Genomic DNA, 16,431 nt, shown 5'->3' with positions numbered 1-16,431 from the left:
GTTACTTTACTTTTTTACTTCTCTTTTTCTGACTCTGGAATAAGAATAGCAGTGTACTTGTAATAAGTTTTTAATCATAAATAGTCTCAATTCTCCTAACAAGAGCAAGTCAGAGCATTCAATAAATCTGTAACCAGGTAATATTTCTGTGTTTCCTATCAAAGATAGTTGTCTTGGCAGAGTTATTGGTAGTTGCTCAAGATAAACTACAAGATAAGAAGCAATTATGGAAGTGACTGAACAAGGAAGAGGGTTGAGGATTGGGTATCAGAATTAATGCTGGTGAAGAACAGGTTCAGCTCTCTTTGTAATATTTTCTCTCGGAGAGAGGAAGTGTAGACTTGTAAATATTTTAAAGGGCCTATTACTCTGTGCTATTTAAACAGGGCACCACTATTGATAGGAAATGGGGAAAAAAGTGTTCTTATAAATATGCAGAATAATAGCTCAGGGTGGTAAACTTTAGCACAAAATGCAAAATCACTATCAAAACATTGCAGCGTGTTCGAATTCTGGATAGTCAGAGATCCTGCACAGCGCAGAAGGGTCACGGGAGCAACTGAAGCTCACACGGGCTTTTAAACTCGATTCTGTGGACATGAGGAATTGATCTTTGACGTGATCTCTGCTGAGGCAAAGCTCAGCCGGGCAGCAACTCCCGGGGAATAGGTTGGGTTCTCATCTTGCATCTTCTGCATATTTATGGGATACCAAATAGGAAAGACTTTAATTATGCATGGCGCAGAGAGGAACTGCTTGCCTCAACTCTTCAGGCCAGGATACAGTTGAGGTTTTTAACTATTCAGGTGAAAAAGACTTTCATAGATTATCCAATGACTCTGTGATTGGCCCAGGGTAAGTCCTGCTCTGCAGTGCTATGGTAATTTAGTGCTTTTGAAAGATGCCCTCAAAGCTGTTCATCGAGTGAAGAGTTTTCATTTTGTTGACTAAGGATTTCTCAGAAAAATGTAGAAAAATAGGTTAAGGTTAGACGTTGTAGTTTAACATACAAAGAAAAATAGCTTTCGCCTGAAAGGGCTGAGTCCTTGGTGTGCGTTCAGGTTGGCTGCCATTGTTTTAGCAGCAACTCTTGTGAACTTTGTATGTGTCAAAGTAGAATTGTGTCCCAATCCAGAGTTCTACTTCATTTTGTGGTTGTTAGTTGCCATTGAATTTAGTTATGACTCATGTTCATACCATGAACAGACCTGAACCCTGTCCTGCCCAGTTCCATTCTCATCATCTCTGACACACCCGAGCCCACTGCTGCAGTCACCAGTGCAGTCTGTCTCAGTGGGGTCTTTCTCTCTTTTGCTGACCCGCCATCTTTCCAAGCATGGTGTCCCTTTTCAACAAACAGCCTCTGCATACAACATGTGTAGACTATGAGAGAGAACTTTTTATACAGTTATCTCAGAACAACAGCACAGTGCCATAGGAACCACAGAGTGGGATGGAATTTTCCAGAGTAAAATGAAGGAACGTACAGAAAGATTAGCAATTTACCCAATCCCATAGGCATAGAGTTGAGAATCAACTTCAGGTCTCCTTTAGAAGAAAAATGAGAAGTCTTTTCCCTTGTGAGTTGTTGTTGTTGTTATGTGTCATAAAGTTGCTTTCAACTCACAGCAACCCTATGTACAAAAACTGAGTGCTGTTCTGTCTTGTGCCAACTTTATTGTCTCTGACACACCAACCCACCCCATTCAGTCACTAAGTCATTCCATCTTAATGAGGGCCTGCCTCTCTTCTGTCCCCTCACCCTTCCAAGCACAGTATCCCTCTTCAAGAACTGGTTTACAGCCTCAGAAATTCTGATTTGACAGCAATGAGTTTTCAGTTTGACTTCCAAACGTCCCCCCCCCTTTTTTTTTAAATTTATCCATGTGTTAATTGAGGCAGTTGATATTTTGTACTTGAAAGACTTGAGAGTAGAGGATTAAATAAATTCTTGAACTTTTAGTATTATTCAAGGAATATTTGTAGATCCCTTTTGATATAAGGGGTAGCTAGAAGTTATGTTTCTGGAATCTTAATTTGTATAAAATATTTCACCTCTGGGGTAAGCAATAGTAAAACATATAACAAAGTCATACTTCTTACATCAATCAATGGCTAGAAACAAGAGTTGGAATATTTCTTTAGCTCCTGGAATCCTAGGAACTAGGGCAGCTCTCAAACTAAGGTGTGGATGGTCAGTGGGGGGGCTGCAGAAAAGTAAGAAATTGAATGAGGGAATCCTTGAGGACACAGAACTCAGGTGAAGATTAATAAGTAGTTTGCAGTTTGACCTAAGTTTGGGATGACCCTTCTGCCACTACCCTACTGGATTGAAAAATGCATCTCAATTATTTTTTAAATAACTCCTAACACAAGAACAATATAGATGCTCAGCCTGGTACCAGACTTCCCGGGTCCATATTGCAGTTCTCAACACCCCTTTCAGGTTGACCGTGTGACTTGGGCAGGCCACTTAGCTGGAGGAGCAAATCGGGCAACTCACAGGTTTGCTGTTAAGACCCAAAGTGTTAAAGTATACAATACTTAAGTATAAACGAACCAGCTGATTGCTGTCTATCTGAAAACTACTCATAGCTGACCCTCCAGTCTATTTTCAGAAACTGTAAATTGCATGGGAAGAGATTGCCATTCTTCCTCTCAAGGAGCAGCTGGTAGATTTGAACCACCTCCCTTTGTATTGGCAGAGCAACTCCCTACCCACTAGTCCATGAGGGCTTTCTATGTAAGTATTAGTTAGGGTACTGGTATTAGTGGCAGTGGTGGTGGTAGTAGTGGTATCATGATGGTGATAGAGCATCCATACTAATTATCTGGAAGTGAGTGATAAAAACCATTTAAAAATTGCCTTTTATTCATTCCCACCCCCTTGCAAATTAAGAGACTATGCCTTAGTGTATATTAGGGGTTAATGGATGCACAGTATGAAAAGAACACAATTATACCAGTAACTGAGGCCATCATTCTGTGAGCATTTCAAGTATTAATTGAGAAATTTTACAACAGGAACCCGTGAAGTTCTAATTATGTTTCTTTACCTGTAAAAGGTACCTTTCTCATTTATAAGAACATTGAATCTGAGCAGTACCATGAATGGCAAGCTTTGCCCAGAACAAGCCCACTGCACACTGTGTGTTGCCAGTGGGAACAGGAGTAGAGGAAATGCTGGTCCCAGAGTCTGCCCAGGACCATACATCGTATCGATCACTGTTACGCCCCAGCTTACAAGCATCTCTAAAAGTTGTTAGGAAACAAGAACATGATAAGATGGCCAGTTGCTGAGCTATTATACAGTAACTCTGGTTGGTAGGTGAAGGAAGGAAATATAGGTGAAGGCACCATGTGTCCGTAGTTAAAATAATCGGAATCTGGTAGACTTACAGAAACTTAAGGCATTGAAGTCTTTGGTTTTCGTACTTTACTTTAGACGGTGAAGTAATTTCTTTAATCCCTGCTCTAATGACTCGGTCTGTCAATGATGATGTGGAAGGATCTTCAGCAATTGAATTATTTTTAAGAAAACAAAACATATTGATGGAATAAATTTTTAAGTGCAGTGACATGAGAAAGATGATTGCCCTGTGCTGAAGGGGAACTCTTCTACTGATAAATAGTAATTGATAAAAGACAACAGCAAAAACTCAAGTTGGGTTAAAGTCATTCTTGTAGTATTTTAAGAGTGACGGTCCAAGTAATAGTTCAGAATGTTCCTTTAAAATACTTACCTTTTATTATCCAGTAAGTACATAATCTTCTAAACACTTTGTAAATGTGTTCAGTCATGTGGGTTATTTGACAAATAAAGGTTTTTATGACATATTTTATAACCTGATGGACCCCTTACTAATACCTCAGGAATATCTTCCCAAGTCATTAAATTTTATGTTTTGATCATAATTTTGCATTGCTTCATACGACTTTGTTAAATGGGTGTTTAGCCTTTTACCAAATTGTTTACCAATTTGTTGAAATTATTTTGAGAATCTGCTTGAAGGACAAATGTTACAACTACAACAGAGTAACTTTACAGTCTCTTTGTTTTTGTTGTTACAGTCTGTATTTTTGAGTACCATCTAGTCAGTGACAGCACATCTGAACCATGTCCTATCCCGCGCCATTCTCTTCATCTCTGACATACTCAAGTCCATTGTTAATGTCACTGTTTCAGCTCGTATTGTTGAGGGCCTTTCTCTCTTTCTCTGACCCTTCCTAGCATGATGCATGAGGCTACAGCTCTGATAGCCTAGTGGCAAGAAGCTGCATTGCAGTCCCAGAGGCACGTGGTTCAAGTCCACCCGATGCTCTGCTGGAGAAGGAGGGGCAATCTCCTCCTGTACCAGTCAGATCTGATTTGATGGTACACACACACACAAAAGAATAATAATAAAAATTTTCTTTTTAAAAAAGGCCTTGGCTCAGAAACTATTATAAAATAATAGACTATAGGAAAAACTATTTTCTTTCAATTGCACATGTTCCAAGTATTAGCCTAACCTCTTCTGATATGTAACTAAATTAAAAACTAAAATTAAAGTAAAATATTTATAGCTATAATTTTAGCCAATAAATGGGATGCATGATAATTTTAGACCTTGAAAAATTGAGCTCAATTTAAAAGTCCCTTTTTAGAATGTTATTCCCTGCCCCATCCCCCCCCCCCAGCATTATGGAAGTATGTTCTCTGGCAAAATCTTTTTTAATACATATCAAGAATTAGTTATTTATATTTTGGAAGAATTTGCTTTTTTAGCCAATGATGAAAATGTTGCATAGATCTAATTTGGAGCGGGTGAAAGCTGATTTCTCCCTAGAGAAATTTGAAGCTCCATCTCACATGCTTTGGGCACACGGCCAGGAGGTACCTATACTTGGAGAAGGACAGCATGCTTGGAAGGGTGGAGGGAGACAGCGCAGGAGAGGAAGACCATGGATGAGATGGATTGATACAGTGACCAGAGCAATGGGAGTAGGTTTATTGGATTCAGTGAGACTGGCTCAGGACAGGGCAGGCTTCAGAGCTGCTGTACCTAGGGTCGCTATGAGTTGCAGGTGACTTGATGGCACATATCAGCAACAACAATCGTTGAGGGGGGGGAAACAGTGATGATTTGTTTTAAAAGTTAGTACAGTGTGGTGTATTAATGTCATAAAAGACCACAAAACTGTGAAAAGGAGTGAACTATTAACTGCCAACGGCATAGGCGAACTCAAGGGAATAAAACAAGAGGGCCAACAAGAGAGGGGAAGACCCTCGATGAGATGGGTTGTCACAGTGACTGTCAAAGTGAGTGCAGGCTTGTCCAGAGATGGTACCGGTTAGGACAGGGTTCTGATCATGGTCACAGGGTCACCATGTAGTGCTTGTAGTCAGGCTTGTAGTGACCTCCATGGGACCTCACAAAAACAACAGGACTCCAGAGACTCAGATTCTTTTAATAAATGCTTTCAAGTCATCTGCTAAAGGAACACACCTGGATGCAGCATGGTTCTTGGTACCAGGAAGGGTCACTATTTCTGTGACAGTCTTAAAATGACAGAATGATGGGTGCAGAGGTGAGTGTGTGCCGGGGATTTGGGGTGGGTGGGGAGGAGGGCGTGAGGCGGGTGAGTGTCCCCATACACAGGGAGCAAGGGGGAAGCCCTGTGGAGACAGAGTTCTCCTGTGCCTTGATTGTAGTGGTTGGTCAGGTGACCCTAGAGGTTGTCAACTTACAGAAGCCTGTTCGTCAGCTCTCCAGGAGAATGACGTGCAGGGTTGTCCTGGGAGGATTCAGAGCCTGAGGAACCTGCTCAGGGGTTGTCAATACGCACAGAGAGGCTCATGTCAAAACACTTAGAGAATGGGAGTCAGCTCTGAGAGGCATCCCAATGGCAGCCGTCTCCTCTTGATATCTGAGAGTAGCTATACAAGATGTGATTGTTGGCAACGGATGGGTAAAGGATACACAAGATCTCCCAGTACATTTTTGCAATTTCCTGTGGCTTCCCCCCCCCCCCAGTGGTGTATTGCACTCCATGTCGCCCTGCTTGCTGAGTAAAAGGTTGTTGGTTCAATCACTAGATGCTCCATGGGAAGTGGACAGTGTCCTCCTGTCCAGACGGACAGCCTTGAATACCTGAGTCAGAATTGCCTCAGTGTTGCTGTTGTTGTTAGGTGCTGTCAAGTCAAGTACAATTCATAGCCACCATATGAACACTAGATTGGAATTCTCTGCTACCCGGTGCCATCCTCACAAGCTCTGACTCACTTGAGCCCGTTGCTGCAGTCACTGTGTTAAGGTCAAGTTCTTGGTTGAAGGTCTTTCTCTCCTCCACCATCCCTCTACCTTTCCAAGCATGATCCCCTGCTCCAAGGAAGAGCTTCACCTAGCAACAAGCCCAAAGCACAGGAGACGAAGCTTGTCCATCCTTGCCTCCAAGAAGCAACTCTGCCTTTGTCTTCTCCATGACTTAATTGTTTGTTCTTTTGGCAATTCATGTATATTCAATGTTCTTCTCCAACACCACCACTCAAATGCATCAGCTTCTCTTCTGTCATCCTCATTCATCCAAGTGATTGGAAATACCATGACTTGAATCAGGCACACTTTAGTCCTCGAAATAATACCATTTATTGTTCCTCAGTCATTTGGAGAGGGTTCTCACTGCAGACTTTACTGGTACAATACATCTTTTGATCTCCTAACTGCTGGTACCAAATGAATTGATTGTGGATACAAGTCAGATGAAATCATTGTCAGTTTCAGTCTTTTCTCTATCATGATGTCACCTATCAGGTTATTGGTGGTTAGGAATCTGTGGTTACTTCAATATATAAAAGGTAAAATGAGGAAATGGAATGATGTAAAGCTTCAGAAGATGTTAACGGTGTTTAACATTAGGGCTTGGAATGGCTGGAATGAATGCTGCACTTTTTTTTCTGAAAATATCACATGCCTTTTAAGTTTGTTTGCCAACCATTCCATCTCTCTCCTCAGTTATATCTGTAAATGAGATATGCTATTTTTTTAGCAACCACATGTTTAAAAAAATGGCATAACAGTGCTTATGAAAATAACTCCTCGGGTGGGAGCTGTTGGACAAACACTGTAGAAGGCACATGATATTTGCATAAAAATGTAATGGAGACTAATGGAAAATGATATTGAAGTTTTTGTTTTAAAGGCACCGTGCTGCTGCCGCCAATAGAGCCTCTTTTAACATTGGGAAATGTCTTTTGGTCACCCTTTAAACTTTTCTAAATTTAATGGCCTGCATTCTTAATATTTAAGAGAAAAGTAAGTGTTCCAGGCAACACTGTCTTTGAAACTAGAATTTATCCACAAAGAAACTTGTGTGTGTTCTGGATAAGGAATAGAAAGTGTTGAATGTAGCTTACTTTACTCATTTATAATTACATCTGCCCTATTAAGTAAAGCTCAAGGAAATGGGTAAATAGTTTAAGTGATATAAATATTTTCTTACTCTCCTTTAAGGAGAAATGTTTTTGAATAAGAAATGTTCTAGAACCATGGAGATGAAAGCGATTTACAATATTTTTCCATTTTTATTATCTCAACTTTAGTGTGTCAGTAGTGTGGTGAATAGAACAGAATGCAGATGTATTGCCTCAATTGAAAGAATTAGCACCCTGAAGTTAAAAACAATCTTCATTATTAATCAGTAACTTAAGAATTAAACTAATGTCAAGCTTTTGCACAGTTTCTATTAACCCATTACTAACTACGTTACTGAAAAAGTTATTTTACTTTGGTTTGGGAGAATTAGCAAAGTCAGAACATATTACTGGGGCAGCCCGTAGACTGTGAAAAAGATCTGGGTGGAAAAGTGGCCAACTTCTCATCCAGAATCTACTCACCAATTGATTTTGAGTCCAGTCCTCTTTGGGTTCAATTCCTTTGTCTGAACAATGAATGTTGGAACACGATTAAACTTCTGCAGTTCTTTTACGACTCTGTCAAATCCGTAAACTCAACTATATAGGATTTTAATCCTCTCCAATGTTTTGGGATAGATCAACCTACAATTCTCCAGTTGGTCATTGGTTATCAATCTGTAATAATATTTTGAAGAAATGCTTTCAATATGGTGCTAGTTTAAAGATGTTTTCATATGTGATATGAACAACATAAACAAAAATGCTGTCAGTGTTATAGTGGAATTGGAATCCCTTTACCACTTAACCCTAAGAGATAAGCTCTCTCTCTTTTGTTTTTAGAACTTGACAAATTTATTATTAGTATTAATTACTAACTGCCTACATTTTGACCATGATGTGCCAAGATCTCAGCCTTTCTTTTTTAACCAACTGGAGCTTATGGTCTTAAAACCAAGACTGTATTCTGGTAGCTCTTTGCCAAGATGAATAATATTTATGGTGCCAACATTTTTAGTGTGATAACTATTTAAAGCATACCCAGCCAATGATTTTTTATGACTTCTGATTTTATGTTGCTTTATAAGACATCTTGAAATTTCTTTCCTTTTTACGTCTGATTTGGCAACTGTTCTCTAGACTCAGGGACCTCACTTACTTTGTGATCTTACCCACAGCAGTTAACACCCTTGGTACCAGCAGTCAGGAAACCTGGAGACAAATTGCACTGGGAAAGTCTGAAGTTCAAGACCCCTCCAAATTATTGAAGAGTAATTATGTCAGTTTGAAGATTAAGGTGTGTCTGATTCAGGACATGGCTTATCCAGTAACTTGCTATGCATCTGAGAGCTGGACAATGAATAAGGATGACAGAAGAAGAATTGATGCCTTTGAGATGAGGTGTTGGAGAAGAGCACTGAACGTCCCATGGACTGCTAAGAGAACAAACAAACATGTCTTAGAGAGGGTGCACTGAGAGTGCTCTTTGGAGGCAAAAGTGATGAGACTTCACCTCACAAGCTGCTTCAAGGTTATTGCTAGGAGAGTCTAGGGGAAAGGCAATGTTTTCCAAGACTTAGTTTAAAAAATGTCCCCCTCAATGAAAATCACCATGCTGATAAAGGAGTATCCCTTCCTTAATTTGCTTTTAGTGATAATTGACAATGTATTTTTAAAATAATGTACTAGTTAGCCCTTGGACTGTCAAAAGAACAGACAAGTCTGTCTGAGAGAGAGTTCAAGCACAGAATTAATTCAACAGAGGCAAAGACGGTGAAACTTGATCTCACGTACGTGGGTACTTGGAGCATGTTGTCAGAAGAAAAAGACATCATGCAGGGAATGATGGAGGGTCCAGGAAAGAGAAGGTAATTTCAACAGGATTGGTTGGCAAGGTGAGTGTAGCAGTGATCAGGACAGAGAGAGATTACCAAGAGGGCTCAGTATAGGGCCAGGTTCAGATCTGTTCACAGGGTCGCCCTGAGTCACACTGGCACTTACCTACGGCATACTTGATTTTCACCTAGCCTTCCCGATCTCTTCTTCTATTTTGAATTGAGTAGTAGTCTTTCTGTAGATATTTGTACACAATGTACATTTTTTTAAAAATATGACTAGAAATGATAGACCACGTCTCTCAGTAGAGAATAGCAAAGCTAATTGTAGTACTTGTTCCTTATTCGCAGGCTGGAAGAGGCTGTTTATGTGACTTGAGTCTTTAAAAAATCATTACCTGGTAAGGAATAATATAGGCATATTATTTGCTACATAATTGCTTTACATATCCTTAAGATCATGGAGCAGAGGGTGAATGCTGTTACTCTGTGCTCAATTGTTTCAGCATTTCTTTGATTACAAATGAAGGAGCCTGCGTGGAACATTAGCCCAAATACATTTAGAAAAGAAATACTACTCAGAGAAAGCTATTATGCAATCTTAGCTAAAGATTCATTTTCATAGCTCAGTTATGAAATGCTGTACCTAAAGCCATTGTGTATGTGTTAGCACAAACTTAATGACATCAGTGCAAATTGTACTTGCTAGAATTCCAAACTTAGAAGCTCGAGTCTCTTGTTCAAACAACACTTACTTAACACACAAGTACAGGCCAAAACACTGCTAATAAAAACCGTGGTTTGCAAAGCCTGTAAATGCAAACCTGTCTTTCATTTAAATTGATCCAATCAGTTCCTTTAAAAGAAGATAATGTCAACCTTGGCACTGTTGACACGTTGGAGTGGGTAAGTCTTTGTTGCAGGCTCCGTTCTGTGGCCCACGTGATGTGTGGCTTTGTCCCAGACTGCTTCATGCACGTTGTATACTAGCAGCTCAGTCCCTGGCCCTGCCCGCTTTGGTTGTAACAAACAAAAAATATCTCCGGACATTTACAAATGACCCCTGGAGAGAAAAATTGCTCATCCTGCAAAACACTACTTATAAACATCAGGACCGCCAGCCTACCACCTATATTTTTTATATTTGCTGAAAAGGCAAGAAAATATTTCACTGCTTGCATGCTCTTTTTTTATTTTTTTTTTGTCCAATGTGGTTTTCCATAAATGAAAGTAGCACATTTCTGAAATAATGGTCTGTTTTAAAAAAATTAATTAAATAACAACGTAACAAGTCCCGAAATCTCCGAGTCACATACACAGCTGTCTCTTTGGCATGGGAAGATTTCAGGTGGTGCTGATTTTTATTGCAGTTGTCAGTGACAAATTGACAGATGCTAAATATGAGCCCGGTAGGATAATAAACCTTGGAAATTTACTTCGGAGCCTCAGTTGCCAATTTTTATTCTGTTGTGTCTCTTAAGGAGCAGATGCCCCTGGCAAATTTTCAGTGTTTTACTAACAGGAGAAAAGTAAATAGTACCAATGACAGGCTTCATGCCTGTCCTTCTCTCTTGCTTTCACGGAGCAGCAAATTCCAGAAGTACCGTCACTCTAAATAACTTAAAGTGTTGCTTATAACAGATGTCACATGGTATTTCTGACAATGCATGTATATAATGCCTATAGCTTGCCTTAGGAAACCCTATGAACCTGGAGAAAAAATGAAAGTTATACAGATGTTCAGGTCTTTTGTTCATATGGTCACTGTGAGTCACCTATGACTCGATGGCACTTAACAACAGCAACAACAAAAACTCTGTAAACATACAGAAATGTTAGGTATAGAACTGAGTTCAGGTCTTTCATGCAAGGGCTGCTATAAGTCTTATTGTACTTGATGACACTTAACCACTGCTAAATGAGACTAGTGTTGTTATATCTGGAGGAACACTCTTCCACTTTGTTCATTACTCCTTGTCATTGTGCTGTATGAAGTAAGCTGGGTTGCTGTGATGCTGAACCTTGGGCCACTGGGGTATCAAACACCAGAATGGTTTCCCAATGTGGACAGTGTTTGGTGGAGCTCCCAGATGTGAAACAGGTTTGGAAGCAGGAGTGGCATCCAATTCCTAAACCACATGCCTACAGAAACTCTATGAACTTGGAGAAGCGATGAGAGTTATAGAAAGGCATTAAATCTTTTGTTCATAGAGTTGCTATGAGTTATGCTTGACTCAATGACAATCAACGACATATTTAAATGTGGATTTACTTGTATTACATTCCTCTATGCTGTATATCTGTTGTTGTTGATATGTACCGTTGAGTCAGAACTGACCCATAGCTGACTGTCTGGCGAGTTTTCAGAGGTAATCAATCACAAGGGAGGAAATTGCCCAGCCTACTCTTACAGAGCATCTGGTGGCTTTGAACGGCGGGCCTTTGAGATTGCAGCGCAGCTTCTTGCTGCTAGGCTACCACTGCTACCTATATACCTATTATGAAAACCTAATTTTCATGTCCTTTGCTATGAATGGCCTTGAGATACCATCTTTTGAATATTTAAGCATCTGATGTTTCAGTGGGGCTCTATTAGATGTATTTCATCTATTGAATTTGGCTCTCTGGTGAAGGATGCCATGATAATATTTCTAGGCATATTCTCAAGCCAGCTCTTCTAACAACTATGAAATATGTAGTCGTGTAGTTCTCACTTGGGCGAACTACATTATTTTTTCCACCTATTTTAAATCATAAAGATGTAGATCTTTGGGACATCTCTTTGTCATGACCAAGACTTTGTCCCAAGATCTAAGGATGTTAACATTCAATCCCAAGAAAGTAGCCCACTCAAGAAAGGAATGACATGGGTCCAATGGTAGTGAACACAAATTCACTTTGGACCAATGGGATCCATGGCCCAATGGATAAAGAGTGTTGCTCTGTCTGAATCCACGTGAGAAGAGTAGAGACCCGTGATGGTGCCAGCACTTGAACTCCCAGCTAAATGTATAGCACACTGGACTGCTAACTGAGATACCAAGTCTCTAAGCTTCTACCACCACTAAGCATCTCTGTGAGAGATATGTAGGCAGTCTTTTTCTAGTTAAACTTTACAAACAAACTCAGTGAAGGGTCTCTGTGAGTGGGAGTTTGTGGGTTGTTTGTTTTATTTTGGTTTGTTTTATCCGCCTTCCCTGTTGTGTACCATACAACTGGATCCAAATGGCACAGGAGGAGATTGCCCCTCCTTCTCCAGCGGAACATCTGATGGATTCAAACTGCACACCTTCAGGACTGCAGTGCAGCTTCTTGCCACTAAGCCACCAGAGCGCTCTAAGAATGTGAGGTTTTGGGTGAGTAGAGCTTCACAGAAAATGTGTACTGATGCTTAGGGAAATTAACCTCAACAAAACCTGTGGAATACACAGAAGGGCTTGGCACACTTTAAGTTTACTTTGAATATTGCTGGTTATCCAGGGTGTCAAGTTTATTAGTTGTTGTCTTAAAAGTTAAACTTTTGGCGAGCTCTGGTGGCCTAGTGGCAAGAAGCTGCACTGCAGTCCCAGAGGCACGTGATTCAAAACCACTAGCTGCTCTGCTGAAGGAGGGACAGTCTCCTCCTGTACCAGTCAGATTCAATTTCCAGTCAGATTCAATTTGACAGTACAGTTGGCTATTTAAATATTAATAACACATTTTAGAATTATCGTTATGTTGTTCTTTTGGGGTATCATCGAGTCAAAACTGACCCACAGATGACCGTCTGGCAGATTTTAAGAGACAATCGCTGAGTGACCCAGGGAGAAGAAGAAAGAAAAAAAAAAAAAAGACAATCACTCGGGAGGAGATCCCTTACCTATCTCTTGTGGTGGATTTGAACTGCGTGCCTTTGAGTTGGCAGTGCAACTCCTTATCCCTAAGCCACTAGAGTTCCCTTATGCTTGTTAATAATTATCATTCTAAACTGATTTTTGTTCATGTTGTTTACTAGGCCCAGCACCTACCTTCCCTGTGCTGTGCAGGAGCAGATCACCATGGCGTTTATTTTCCCGCCTAATTTTTGGCACCATCATCTTGGTAGAAGAGTTCATTAAAAACAAAAACAAAACAAAATAAAAACCCCACAACTATCGACTGAGAACCACAGGGATCTAGCTATATTGATGTATGAATATTACTGAGCATGTTTTCTCTTCTATTCTATTCATTTTCTGTCTTCAAGTTAAATGAGGAAAATTTATCAGGAGAGCAATGCCGTGGAACAAAACATTTATGTATCAGAGTATGAAGATAAAAATATTTGGCCCTTTATGTGGTTGTTTTAGATAGAATTTATCCATTTTCTGTTGTTGGAAAGACTTGTATTCATTTTATTGGTTAAGTCCCACTGAAGGAAACTAATTTACCTAAGCCACGGGGTCAAGATGAAGTCAGTTGGATTTCAGCAACAAAATCCCTTGCTTCTTAAATAAATTTGTTGTTGTGGTGGTGGTGGTGGTTCCTTCGAATTGGAATCAAGTCATAGCTGACCCTCCAGCAGGATTTCAGAGACAGTAAATCGCACAGGAGGAGACTGTCCATCCTTCTTCCACGGAGCAGCTGGTGGAATTGAACTGTGTGCCTTTGAAGTTGCAGTGCAGCTTGTAATCACTAGGTTACCAGTCTATTTACTGTTAAAGGGATGGCACCGTTAGTAAAGGTTTGCACTGCTAATTCCAAGGCCACACCTCTTCAAAGGTTTGAATTCCCTAGGAGCTCCTCAGTGGAGCCTATGTAGCTGGTGGCATAGTGGCGAGAATCTGTGCTACAACCTGGAAGGTGCACGGTTTGAGGTCACCAGCTGCTCCAGAGGAACAAGATGGACACTCTCCTCCCATACAATTAACTGCCTCTGAAAACCTGCTGGAGGGTCAGCTGTGGGTCGATTTTGCCTGGGCAGTAGTAGTAATAGTATTACAAGAGAATTATGTTCTAGGCAGACAGTGAGGGGGATAAATAGAGGTTTATTTGTTGTCTTAAGTGAACATACGGCTTACTGTTTCAACATGTGATTGGCCAGTCGATGGTAATTCCATGCTCCTGTGCTCTGGAATACTTGCGCCCCAGGTCACAGTCACCTTGTTGAGGGTCTTCCTCTCTTTCAATGACTGTCTACTTCTCCCAGCTTGGTGTCTTTTTTCCAAGGACAGCTCCCCTTCTAGTAACATATTTAAAGTGCCTGTAGTTGAAGTTCTGATCATCCTTGCCTCAATGGAGCCAACCAGGTTGCACTTTCTCCAAGAACTAGAAAGAGGAAGGAGTGTAGATGACAGACAAGAGGTGCTCAGTTTGGCGTGAGCCAGCTGGGTGTCTGTCTCTGCCATAACCACCACTAAGAAGCTTTTATTCTTGATTCCGCGTTCTTTTTCCCCCACCACCTTTAAATGCTCTTGTAGGAGTGCCCTCATAGGTTATGTGTAAAAAGGACGAGGATCTCAACATAGAATTTATTTATAATTTTGAGATGGCTATAGTTGAGGTCACAGATTGATAGCGTGTCCTGAGATACTTTCTAATAAGGTCTACAGAATTCACAAAAGGACCTGTTCTCCTCATGAATGCCTTTGTGCAAGTTACCATAGAACCTATAGCACTTGGCAGAAAATAGCGTCTAACCTTCAGAGACAGAGGGGGAAAGGAGCGGTATCCCAAGTTCAGTGGGTCAGAGTTGTTTGTTTGCCACTGCTGTTTACAAAAATCATTCCCCTTTCAGCTCAGGGCATGAGGACAAAAGGAAAACAGGTAATTAAAGTTAATGAAACAAATGCAGTAATTACACACCCAGACGATCAACAAATTACTTCAGGTGGTCTCAGGCTTTAGTTTCTTTCTCAGTAGCAAACATGACAGGAGGGGGGAGAGAGAGAGAGTTCCCAGCTCACATCAACATCCGTCTCCTGGGGAGAAGTGCTGCAATGGATGACGGATCCATCTTTTTATGAAACGGGCTTCTTGATATTATTGAAGCATTTTACGTGCTTTTTCCTATTTAATCCAAAAGCCACCAATCTTCATTTGTTCTCTTGAATAACATAGCTGGCCAGGCTAACATCGTGGTTGCTTTAAAAAAAAAAAACCAAACAAAAACAAAAAAAACCTTTTTTGTTTGTTTTAATTAGGCATGTGTAATATTTTTTAAAAAATTTTGTTTTAATGTAAAATTCCCTTAAATATGCTTCTTTCTTTCTCAGTACAAAGTACTGTTACTTTTGGTGTGTACCGTCCAGTCAAATCATCCCGTGGGACAGAACAGAAAGGCAGAGACCTCTATATGGTTTAGTACTTTGTTATGCTCACAGGAACTCTGGTGGTCTAGTGGGTAAGGAGTTGGGCTCCCAGCTCAAAGATAGGCAGTTCAAATGTGCCTGTGGGAGAAAGGTTGGCCATCTCCTCCTTTACACCTAGAACTCCTAAAAACTCGCTGTAGGGTCAACCCTGAGTCAAGTTGTGCCTTGATAGCAATTAGGTTTTGGTTATTGTTGTGGTTGTTTAAGTCCAAATCTTTACTGGGGCAGGTTGTTCGATCTTTTCACCCAGCAAGCCAACGGTGGGTTCAAACCTGCAGTAGGTCACTTAGCAACTAAGCGCTTAACCTTCACACCACAAGGGAACTTTCTATACCACTACGTCCTTGCATTGCCCAGCTAGTCCCCCAGGAACTATTATTATGTGATCCCTTGATCCCAACTCCAGCTGTCTTTTGTCTCCTCTACCTACAGACTTGCCTCTGGAAAGCTGTGTTGTCAATTATGACTAAACCCTGTAGAAATGGTTTAGAGGCTATTGGAACAGAGCTGTGGGGAATGGTAGCATGAGATGTTTTAAATATATTAAAAAATTACATTTTATATATATAAATATATAAAAATGAGATGTTTTAAATGTATAAAAAAATTACTTAAGGATTTCTCTCTTTTTGTATTTTACTTAGTGACACACCTAATAAAAGATTTCATATTGCACTGCATTAATGATAGTCCAAATACCTCTAGTATACTTCTTTATAATTCTGGTTTAGTGTCATGGATCCAGAAAAAACTGTTCTCTGTGTAGTTCTATTTCATGGGTAACGTGTCTTGAATGGCATGCAAAAGTAGGGTGCAAACCACTGGCAAGAGTTGACTTTGGATGAAGATGACATCCGTCCTGGACTGTCCTCCC

At 40.4% G+C, this 16,431-nt stretch overlaps 1 protein-coding gene across 4 annotated transcripts in view; it reads left to right on the top strand.

The window, feature by feature from the left end:
• The window catches only part of NRXN1 (neurexin 1), a 1,383,864-nt gene that overhangs the window by 1,061,521 nt on the left and 305,912 nt on the right, over positions 1-16,431 (top strand). The window lies entirely within an intron of this gene.

This window comes from Elephantulus edwardii, unplaced genomic scaffold (assembly GCF_000299155.1).
Source record: "Elephantulus edwardii isolate Elephantulus edwardi_28Jun2011 unplaced genomic scaffold, EleEdw1.0 scaffold00011, whole genome shotgun sequence".
Lineage (NCBI taxonomy): Eukaryota > Metazoa > Chordata > Mammalia > Macroscelidea > Macroscelididae > Elephantulus > Elephantulus edwardii.
This window is presented reverse-complemented; position numbering and strand designations above follow the sequence as displayed.